Source organism: Conger conger, chromosome 11 (assembly GCF_963514075.1).
Source record: "Conger conger chromosome 11, fConCon1.1, whole genome shotgun sequence".
NCBI lineage: Eukaryota > Metazoa > Chordata > Actinopteri > Anguilliformes > Congridae > Conger > Conger conger.
The window spans coordinates 33,040,196-33,051,377 of record NC_083770.1 but is presented as its reverse complement, the minus strand read 5'-3'; the positions used below and the strand labels follow the sequence as shown (position 1 = coordinate 33,051,377).

General features: G+C 40.1%; 1 protein-coding gene across 4 annotated transcripts in view; it reads left to right on the top strand.

Annotated features, from left to right (window-relative positions):
- Positions 1-2,862: 2,862 nt before the first annotated feature.
- LOC133140284 (serine/threonine-protein kinase Nek7-like) overlaps positions 2,863-11,182 on the top strand; it is a 59,929-nt gene continuing 51,609 nt past the window's right edge. For 2 of the 4 annotated variants that reach the window (XM_061260091.1, XM_061260089.1), the window contains exon 1: positions 2,863-3,208. The gene's annotated coding sequence lies outside the window, so the exon portion shown is untranslated. The other 2 variants (XM_061260092.1, XM_061260090.1) reach the window with 2 other exon arrangements.

The window sequence follows — 11,182 nt, the reverse complement described above, 5'->3', positions numbered from 1 at the left end:
ATCACTGATTTTCCTGGCAGAAGACGGCCTGGATCCTTCAGCAAACAAACTGTGGTGTCTTTATTTTGAAAAACGTGTCTGAATATCATAGCTCTATTATTATCCAGTCTTTTTCACTTTTAATTTTTATCTGCACACCAAGATCACAGTTGTGAAATATGCTCACAGTGTCTGTAGGCTTTACAACCAGAAAGAAAAGGCTTCAATACGGTTACTGCAAACTGAAGGAAAGTAGGGGGCAGCTTTGCAATTGGTAGCTAATAGAGATGTAAACAAGTAAAAGCATCATGATATTTCCGCTGTACATTTCAGCGGAACTCCTCATTATTTTTTGACAAAGAGAAAAGAGACTGTGAGACATATGAACCAAGTGACCGAGCATCAGACAGATAGAGTGGGTGTAGGGACAGATAGGGGAAGCAACAATGATTGACAAGAAGAGCAGGTGATTATCAGGCAGACCACAGACAACAAATGCTTGGCCCTTCAGCCTCTAATAGGCTGGCCCTCGCTCCTGCCAAAATGCGTCTGCAATGTCCATACAAATCAAACGCATATTTACAATGGGGTAAAAATAACTCCCAAGAATGTCATTCTGTGGCTATCAAGAATGACTCAGGAAGTGGTGGCAGTCTTGTCCTATGTCAGGTTTTAAGACAGGAAGCAATGCGCTGTTTAGACCATGCACACTGCAGAGGCAATTCTGTTTTCCATTCGACCTGTTATTGTTATTATGATTATGATGATGATGATGATGATGATTATTATTATCATTAGTCTTATTCTTATTCTTCTTCTTCTTATTATTATAATTATAATAATAATAATAATCATAATAACAACAATAATAATCATCATCATCATCATTATCAGCATCAGCATCATGATACAACTATTTATTTAATTATGTATTTTTGTACATTTGATGGACCACTGGGACATACAGTCCCCTCCAAAAGTATTGGAACAGCAAGGTCAATTCTTTTGTTTTTTCTATACACTGAAGGCAATTGAGTTTGAGGTCAAAAGATAAAATGACATATCTGAATTTCAACATCTATTTGTATCTAGATTTGTTAAACAACTTGGAACATACCACCTTTTGTATCAGACCACACAATTTTAGGTGAGCAAAAGTATTGGAACATGTGACTGACAATTTCTTGTTGCCCAGATGTGTTCTGTTACATTTCTTGGTTAAGCAATAAATAGTTCTCAATGTCTACTCTTGGTTTTAGCCTTGGATTCTGCCTCTGAAGGCTGTATTTGTGTTAGAAAAGATAAACCAACATGAAGACCAGAGAGCTGTCTTTGGGAGAAAAGCAAGCCATTTTGAAGCTAAGGAAAGAGGGGGAAACAAGCCCAGCCAGAACCATTGGCCCAGCATTGGGGATAGCTTGTACAACTTGGAATGTCCTGAAAAAGAAAGAAACAGCTGGCGAACTGAGCAACAGACACAAAGGAAAACAACAAAGTTGATGACAGAAACATTGTGAGAGCTGTGAAGAAAACTACCAAAACATCAGTCAGCGACATCACAAACAGTCTCCACAGGGCAGGGGTGAAGGTATCTCAATCAACCGCTCGAAAAAGACTTAGAGAGCAGCAATATAGAGGCTATACCACAAGATGTAAACCACTCATCAGCAGTAAGAATCAAAAGGCGAGATTACAATTTGTAAAGAAGTACAGAGATGAGCCACAAAAGTTCTGGAGCAAAGTTTTATGGACTGATGAGACCAAGATTAAACTATATCAAAGTGATGGAAAGGCCAAAATGTGGGGAAAGAAGGGATCTGCTCATGATCCAAAACAAACAAGCTTGTCTGTGAAGCACAGTGGAGGAAGTGTCATGGCTCGGGCTTGCATGGCTGCTTCTGGAGTGGACTCACTAATCTTTATTGGTGATGTAAATCATGATGGAAGCAGCAGGATGAATTCAGAAGTCTACAAAAACATTCTGTCCATCAATTTACAGAGAAATGCCTCCACACTAATTGGGAGAAACTTCATCATGCAGCAAAATAATAACCTAAAACACACTTCCAAGACAACAAAGGACTTCATTAGGGAGAAAAAGTAGAAGCTTTTAGACTGGCCAAGTCAATCACCAGAAAAAAACCTCCAAAACGAACAACTGAAACAGGTAGAAGCCTGGAAGTAAAAGCCTAGAAAAGCATCACAAAAGAAGAATGCAACAGTTTTGTGATGTCAATGGGTCGCAGGCTTGGTGCAGTTATTGCAAGCAAGGGATATGCTACCAGATATTAAGTGTTATTTACTTTCATTTTCTTAAATACTCTGTTCCAATACTTTTGCTCACCTAAAAGTTGGGAGGTCTGATACCAAAGGTGCTATGTTGGAAGTAGTTTCCATATCTAGGTGTAATTACCAGGAAATAAAAGCTGAAATTCTGAACTCCTCTCATGCTAATATGTTTATCTCAACCCCAAATGTATTCAATGTTTGCAAAAACAAAGGAATTGGACTTGGTGTTGGAACCAATACTTTTGGAGGGGACTGTAGCTGTCATATGACACTTATGAAAAGCTATAAATCCGAATAAGCTACGACCACCAGCACGTCAGCTGGATATTCATGTTAGAACGGTCAGTTATCACTGACGATGATATTCTTACACAGTAACTCTGCGATGATTAGGCTATGGGGAAGCTCACTTATGTAGCAGGAGTTTTTATTGATTATTGTCGAGAAAATAAGTTCATGTGTAGCAAAAAAAATTTAAATCTTGGTTGCACGGATGAAAATATGACTACTACACTACACTTTCCAATCAGCTGGGTCTGAGTCATATCATGACCGGAAACAGCTATTTTCCACAAGTAGACATTAAAAAGACACTAACACTGCTATATTCCAACATTTCAGCAGGTCTATAACGTTTAAAATGTAGTATTGGTCATGTGCAAATATTACGGTTATACTTCAGCGCGAAATCCCCTTACGCCGTGAAAACCAAGTCCTTGAAAAACAAGATTAATCTACGGTACAGTAGCCTATAAGCGATACTGTAGGGCCTACGCTGTTATCGCACGTTAAGGAAACTGCGGATGAGAACAACTTTCCTTGTTTTTCAACCTAAATCTCCTCCTATTGACGGGAGAAAAAGACATCTATTTCTCAAGGGGAGTCTGCGTGGCACGTAAACTCAAACAAGCTCAGTCGGAGTAGGAGAGCCACAGTACGAGTAAGTGAATGCGTTTGGGGACTTTTGTGCAGTTAAACAGAAGTTGCACACCGCGGATTAATGTAACCACCATGCTTAGCCACTGTAACTTACTTTCTGTATTCCACACGGCTGTGTAAGAAGCGTTTATTTTAAACCAGGTAGGAGTCAGTTATTCGTTTACATTGTATGACTGTACTAAGAATATATCGGTTGATAAATCGTCATGCTTCTGCAGAATACTTCGCCTTTAACTTTGCATTCCCGAGCTGGGCGAAAGAGTAACAGTGAATCTGGAATGTTCATAATTTTGAGCCAAGCGAAGTTTTTTTGCGCAGCGCACTAAAATAATTATGTAGTGGAGTATTTACTACTACGTACTTCAGCGTGCCATTTCCTTCTCCCGTTAACAACTGAAATAATTTGGTGTGTCTTGTATATTTCCCTCAAAAAGACACGCTTTACTGTGGAGTGTATAGTTACTCCAGACAAAAACAAAACGGCAGCATTTCGAGTTTGAAGAATAGTCACTTGACACCCATTACAGTACTTTGTGTGGCAAATTGCAGTTAGCATGCGCGTTCATATTGACATCGAAGTTGTTTATTTTACAGCGCGCCTTGAATAATTAGACGCGTTGAGGCGACAGGGTAACATTGCAGAAACGTATTGCTAAAAAGTATGTGGACAATAAAGACTGCCTCTACTGCCTCTAAGACGAAACGATTTACATGCCATAGAGAAACTGCAATAACTCAGCTTGGCTGCTTACTTGAAGTAAAATAATACACTGATATTTTATACACATTGATTTAATATCTATGAAACAGTAACAGTCCATGCACATGGAGACACTAGTATCTAGATGGTTTATTAACATGGTAGCAAGCAAAAAATAGGTAATAGGCTAATAAATATAATGATGATTATCTTTACTGGGGTCGGGAATGCAAAGTGTAAAACGAAGTAGACTACTGTGTAGACGCAATGAGGATTAGTTTTACCTAAATTTGCAAATGTAATTTCCACCAATGGAATTGGAGACTGTGGCGGACGTATTGCAGTTAACATGAACTAATCAGATTATCAGCAATGCCAATAACAAGCTAAAGAGGATTCACTTCAACTACACCAAAACCGCCGAGACGCACAGCTCTGTTATTGTTGGATAATGAGACTAAGAGATTGTCAATGCACGTCAATTAAGCAAAGACGCTGGGTGTTTAAATGGCCCAGTTGGCTCGATAATTCATTTAATGTTGCATGTTCATTAAGTGTGAAATTGATGTTGATTATCAATTAAGTCCAGAGAGCAGCAATTAACTTAAAAGTGTCATCCAAATTAGGATTGATCGCATGGTGAAGGTTTCGTAGGAGCGGTTTCAGTTGATTTTTTAAAGTTTTTTTTGTTGAAGTTGCATTTATTTCAAGAATGTTCCTCAAGCAAGAAAATAAGGTGGCTATTAATGTAGTGGCTGACTCTGCACTCCAGGGAAACATGTTTTGTGCTTCAGTTTACTTGCACCGAATACAGTAAGGTGTTGTCTAGGGAGCAGTATGCTTCTCTGGGGAAAAACAAGAACACAGGAAAGGCCCATTTGAAAGAAAGCTCCGCTTCCTATGTGATATAATAGGTGCTGTCATGATCAAAGCCTTGGTCCAGTCCCCCGTTCTGGGGCTCTTTAGGGAAGCACAAGGCACATGGGGGTTTAGAATGGCCGCTGGGGCTTGAGGAAAAGAGGCGGCGGAAGTAACTGGTAATCACAGGGTTATTAAGCGCTGCCTTTCATACCCGTTGTGGACCTCCGTTTGTGCATAGAGTGCAGCGGCACCTATCCATCAGGTGTGACGCTCTGTTCCTTCGAAACCCAAGGGTGTCTTTACTCTGTTCATTAATTCATTTTACGTAGTGTTAGTCATGTTTTGTTTCACACTCTTCCTTATAATGAGCGGGAACTGATAATGACTTGTCAAGCAACGTTTGAAATGTGCGTCCGAACGAAACACGGTGACACATAAGTAATGTATTCTGCATGCCTTCCTTTCGCCATAAGGGAAACTAATGGTAGCATGGTCTGTAGATAAGATATAAAAATCTTCATATTATGCAAACAATGATAATTACCATGTTGTGTTTTTATGTATTTCCTTTTGTTATTAAGAACAATATATCATACTCGCTGTAACAGGGGGTAGGGGGGGACACAGGCTCGTACCGTGAATGTCAATGCAATTAATTTGTCCACACTCCTCTCTGAAACACAACAGTTTCTCTTCTTCCTTTTGTCAACTACTATGAGCGTTTACGCCCTCTCTGTACAGCAGCTTGCATCGATCTGGAACGACCTGCATGCACTTATTTTATTTCCTTAAACTGCATGCAGTTCCAAAGTCCTTGGCCTAAACTGCACCCTAATTCCAAAGTTCCGAAACCCCCACCAGTTACCACTGCTGAGGGCTGCCCTGAGGGTTCCCACGCCCGTGACGTTTGGTTGTTTAGATTTGGAGACAATAGCCTGTGTTGGTAAAGAAAGTGTGCAGTTCAGTTATGAGAAAACATGGTCACAGTAAAAATGAATTTTATATTAAATCAGAATACATTTCAGATTTCTAGTGTTTGGCTGAAGGCCAAAAAAGAAAGTCTTTTTTTAACATCCATTGAATTTAGCCTGGCCAGCATGGGCAGTTTATGTGATATAAATTTGACGTAGGCTTATTGTTTAGGCCACGTTATAATTTAAAATGACATCAAGTAAAAAAGAAGAACATCCCATAAGCATCCAGCAATAGCAAAGGAGGAAGCGTGCAACCAATCAAGTTAAAGGTTAAAGGCTTGGGTGAGGTGAGAGTCTGAAGGAAGTGCATCATAATTCCCTTTTCAATCTGCTATTGGTTGTAAATTACATGAATAAAATGTGATTAAGGAACAACCTGTTATAGTAAGTAGTAAGTAATATGCAATCTATTGTAATGCTACTACTTATTGATTACTTCAAGTCTCTTTAGCCAAGTGGGCTGTGTTGTAAATAAATATGTTTGCAAAGTGTTTTTAGTTTTTCTGCTTCTGAAAATGTGTGTGAGATCGCATGTGGTGGTGTCTGTGTACATGTAAATGTGGTGTGTGCCTGTGTGTATTTGCATATGTGTTCATTATATGTTGATCAAATTAAAATGCAATCATGTAATATTTAGAAACTAACTGGAATCAGATTATACATATTTTTAAAAGTATCATTGGCTGACTATAGTTACATAAAATAGCATATCCAATTATATCTAGCCTCATACTACCCAACTGGCCATGGATGGACAAATATGCACCCGAAACATTTTGAGCTTGTAATTATGCGGTCCTATATTCATCTATCTTCAATGTAGTCAGTTTAGTTTTCCCTGGAGTACTGACAGCAAGACCAGATATGTCCTGTAGCCTCTGTTACTTCAGGTTTGCAGAATTATTTTATTTTAGTTTAAAAACACATTGGGAATGCAAAACACACGCATTTGTAAGCACGCACGGAATGTCATAAACTTTGTCATTTTGCGCAAGCCTAATTTCTTTTGCTGCTCTTAAAACAGTTTTTGACCCACACTGAATCATGTCCTTGCCTTTGGAAGGGTTTGGGTAATGGTAGTTCTCCGCTCTGTGAGAGACACATGCGGCAGACTGCATTAATGTTTCTTGGCCCTGGCGATACCATTGGGAAACGGACATGGCGTGCAGTGACTACTGTCATGTGGGAACCGGACCCGGGAGTTGGCGGCGGGGTAGTGGCTTCTGCTCTCACTGGGCTGAATACTTTCTAAAATGAGTCACACGTCAGTCGGTTAATGGGCAGGGGCCAGCGCTGTGTGCTTCAGAGCTAAAGGCATTTTTCGTCTCCTGCGTACAGCTCCAGCTCGCTCTCCTGTCTCTTCGCCCATTTTTATGTGGGTGAGCAGCGCTGATTAATGTGAAACTAGGTACTGAAAGACTTGCCAAGTAGAGGCAAGGTGCTCGGAGGTACAACTTGTCAATTTTAACTAAATCATTCTGAACAGCACTGATACTACAACAGAAGGCTATGAGTAAAAAATGCATGTGGGACATTAATGTCAAAGCAAGGAGTTTCTGCAGAACATTCACATGATGTGAACAGGTCGGGTTTTAGACCACAAAATCATTAGAAAAGGATGAATTATTTGAACCCCTTTAGAGCAGATATGGAGAACTCTGCTGAAAGAGGCCTGATGCACATGCAGGATATTGGTTTCCAGTGAAACGCCTGGCTCATTTGGCCAATTGATGCTTTGATTCACTCAGATTAAGCACATTTCATGCAGGGACACAAGAACTCAAGAAGTCATTCTTGAAGAAATGTCAGTAAAATTACGTAACGATATGAAAAATAACATACATCTTAGGACATACGCAACTAACCCTTCACCAAGCCCTAACTGTAAATACATCTAACCTTGTATGCCAAACAGCTTATGCCAAGAAAGAAGCAAACATGCAGCAAAAAAGCATCCCATGATCCGGTAGAACCCCCTTCAGCAGCAACATGCAGTAATAGTGTTCTGTGAATTTATCAGACTCCGATCACATTCTGGTCCATTTCCCTAGATGCACTCATATCCCAAATAATTAATTTTGGTTTCAGTGACGCATCCTGTGGCTACAAAGCAAACTGCCAGTTTCTGCTTTTATATACAGGTGGTAACACTTATTGATGATCTACTAATTGTGTGCACTTGATTAGCAGCACCTGGTACTAATTACCTGGAACTAATTGCACATATTTTTTCACACATGGCTTCAGTATACTGGCTTTATATTGGTTGAATAAGTACAATTTGAGTGTTATGAGTGTTAAATTTACCTACTGTTAGGATTATGAGACGCCTATATTAGGTCTAGTTATGTCCTAATATGTAAAACCATAGAATTGTATATATAAATATAATGATTCATAATGATTGTACTAATGAATTACTTAAGAACAGAAATTGACATGAAATCTAGAAAATGATTTCCACCTCTACTTAATTGGTTTCGTAGCTTTTATTTACACAACGGCATGCATTTATTTTTATTTTATTTTTGTTTGCATCACCACAACGTCAGTCTGAACTGAAGATGAACCACCGTGATTCCGTTGCTGTCACTTGACTGTTGATTAGGGTGATTGTTTATTTATTCATTTATCCCTGCTGTTTTTCTGCAGACATTCTTTCATTTAATGCAAAGCAAGCTGCCGCATCAAATGCCTCCATTTGAAATGACATATCGAAGCTCTGTTTAGCTTGTATTTTTATCTTGTCATGCTCCGCACTTTAGCTCGCATCTGTCTGACACCTTCGCGGAAACAGAATGCTCTCATCTGTCTGTTTCTGCTCAGACGAGACCTTTGCGTAGGGCAGGTGTGTGTCTAACACCACTCCTCAAACGGAACATGGCACTCCTGCGTGCTCCTGTCACTCAAAACCATTCAGAGACGCCTTCCATCAGAATCACGCGCAAGGCCAAGAGCTGCGTTTTTGGGGAACAAAAGTAGAATTATTAGTCTAATTAGTGCTGCTAATGGAATCAGCTCTTGTCCACACTGAAAGAGGACATTCATTTTCTAACTTTAATTGCCTCTGTGTGATATCTGAGATGCTGTCTGTCACTGTGGATTGATTTGAAGACTGGCAAAGGAGCTTGAATCTTGAATCCACTTACATTGCTTGAGTGCCATACTTTCCATGTAATGAATTATTGTACATGAAGTATGTAGCGTACATGAAGTACAATGATAGTCTCCTACCTCTGACTGAAACCAGAAGCCTCTTATAATACGTAGAGTGCCTTCACCCGAACAGCCACACCACAGCCTTGCAGCCATAGTTGGCTTTGTATGCAGACACAGATTAATGAATGTCTTCTATTAGTAAGGACAGTGCTTAAGAATGTTTGCGAAGGCACACTAAATTTGCAGTCAGTCAATGACCAGGATTCAATCCACATTTGTCCGTCAATTTAACTTACCAGTAAATTCAAGAGTCACTGCTTTCTTCACAAAACACTGTCTGGCAAGTTCATTTTGGTATTCGCTGAGCACCCCAGACTGTGTGAGGAAGAAATCTGACACTTGCATGTGTTAACACCTGTTAATCAGACTTAAGGAAAGTTTGATGTGTGACTCACTACTGAGGGCAAATGCGAATCCCAGCTATGAAGACATCACCAATTGAGACACTATTCACAATTAGTAGTTTATGTTATAACCGGAAGCAGAAGGATATTTATATAGGTATATGGCAGAAGCCAGCTCATCCTTCAGCCTATCCAATTCTACAGCTTGATATTTAAACATTTCCGTTTACATATTTTTCACAAGGGTACACAGTGGCAGAAGCCCACCTGGGAATAGACCTTTTCAGCAGATTTTCAGTTATATCCACACTTCCATAACCACCTTGTTTCATGCAGATTTTTGGCCTAGAGCTGGGTACAATATATGTGGAACTGGCACAAATGTATATGAAAAAAGTAGCCTCTCACTAATGCATTGACTGTCAGTATAAAAATGACTTTCAGTGTATGGAAATTATGTATGTTCCCGTTAAATCGGAAAAGTTTTCATTCAGAACACCCACCTCCCTCCCTATCACTTGACTGGAAATATTTATCTCACCTGGCAACACTGCTCATTACATTAACATATGGTTACAAGAAAAGTTATTGAGATCAAAACATAGGAATACACAATGGAACACCAGCAAATTCAAAAGTTTGTGTTAAATTGTATTCCTCCGTGGCGTGTCAAGTGCAAGGTTAGATAAAATATATTAATACCATATTGCGACTGGATCTCCAGCCTGCATCTAAATGTGCAGCAACATGCTCTTCCTTCCTGCCCTGACGCCTAACATCGCACTGCACTAAACTTAGCTTATATTAGCATCCGCTCCACCTTCCCGCCATCTTAATCAGAGAGGAGGGTGACATTAAATTCCATTTCAAACTGTCAGCTCCTATGTTACATTACTTAATTCGAGTTATTGAGTTATTAGGCTAATGAATGATAAAAAAAAAAAATCAACTATCATGGTAGATCAACTAGTTTTTGATTTCATATTTCAGTATCATGCATCGGGCCGTGCTGGTGTACCGTCACACCCCGAGCGAGGACTGGCTCAGGGTCCGAATAACCTCACAGTTTGTCCTCAGTAGACCTGTAACAGCTGATTTAACTTCACGCAGACACGAAATGGAAAAGAGTGAGCTTGTCAGTGGTGTTATTATGACGATGGCGAGGCACTTGTGGAAGATGAGGTAAAAGATGACCGGTGCAGGGTAAAAATCTTGGAGATTTATGACGTTTGCGCCTGGCCGTAAACAGCATGGCGGCGGCAGGCTGGTCAATGAAGACGGGGAGGCGTGGGGGAGGGGGGTGATGTGTGGTGGCAGGACCTGCAGTATGATACAACAGCCCTTCTGTGCAATGGGGTTTACCTGAGGGGATGTGGGAGGAGCACCTTCACATGCGCTAATTAGTCTCTCAAACATCGCTGCTCTTTATTTGCTGATTCATTCCCTCCAATCAAATTGTCGGATGGTGCCTTTTATTGTTCTTTTCTTCTGGACAACTTGCTTTCTCCTCACCATCTACCATAGGGAAGGTTGACTGTGTGTATAATAATAATTGTCCATAAGCATAGACTTATAGACTATAATTGACATACCGCCTTCTGTTAACCTTGTTTGGGTTTCCTGTCGACCGAATTACTCATACCTAGAAAGACAATAAGGAAACCGCCAGCGCCATCTTCCTGAACTTCATCTGAATTCTGAGAAGGCTTCAGCCAGGAGACGAGACGCTTGCATTTCTGAAGAAGAGAGAAAAAAAGGGAATCTTAAAATAAGCTTCTTGTGATGAAACAATGTCAGGTTTTAGCCACGGCGGCTGCTATGCGCTGCCGCTCTAATTTTAAACATGTTTCCTGAGGAGATAAAAGGATATTAGCATC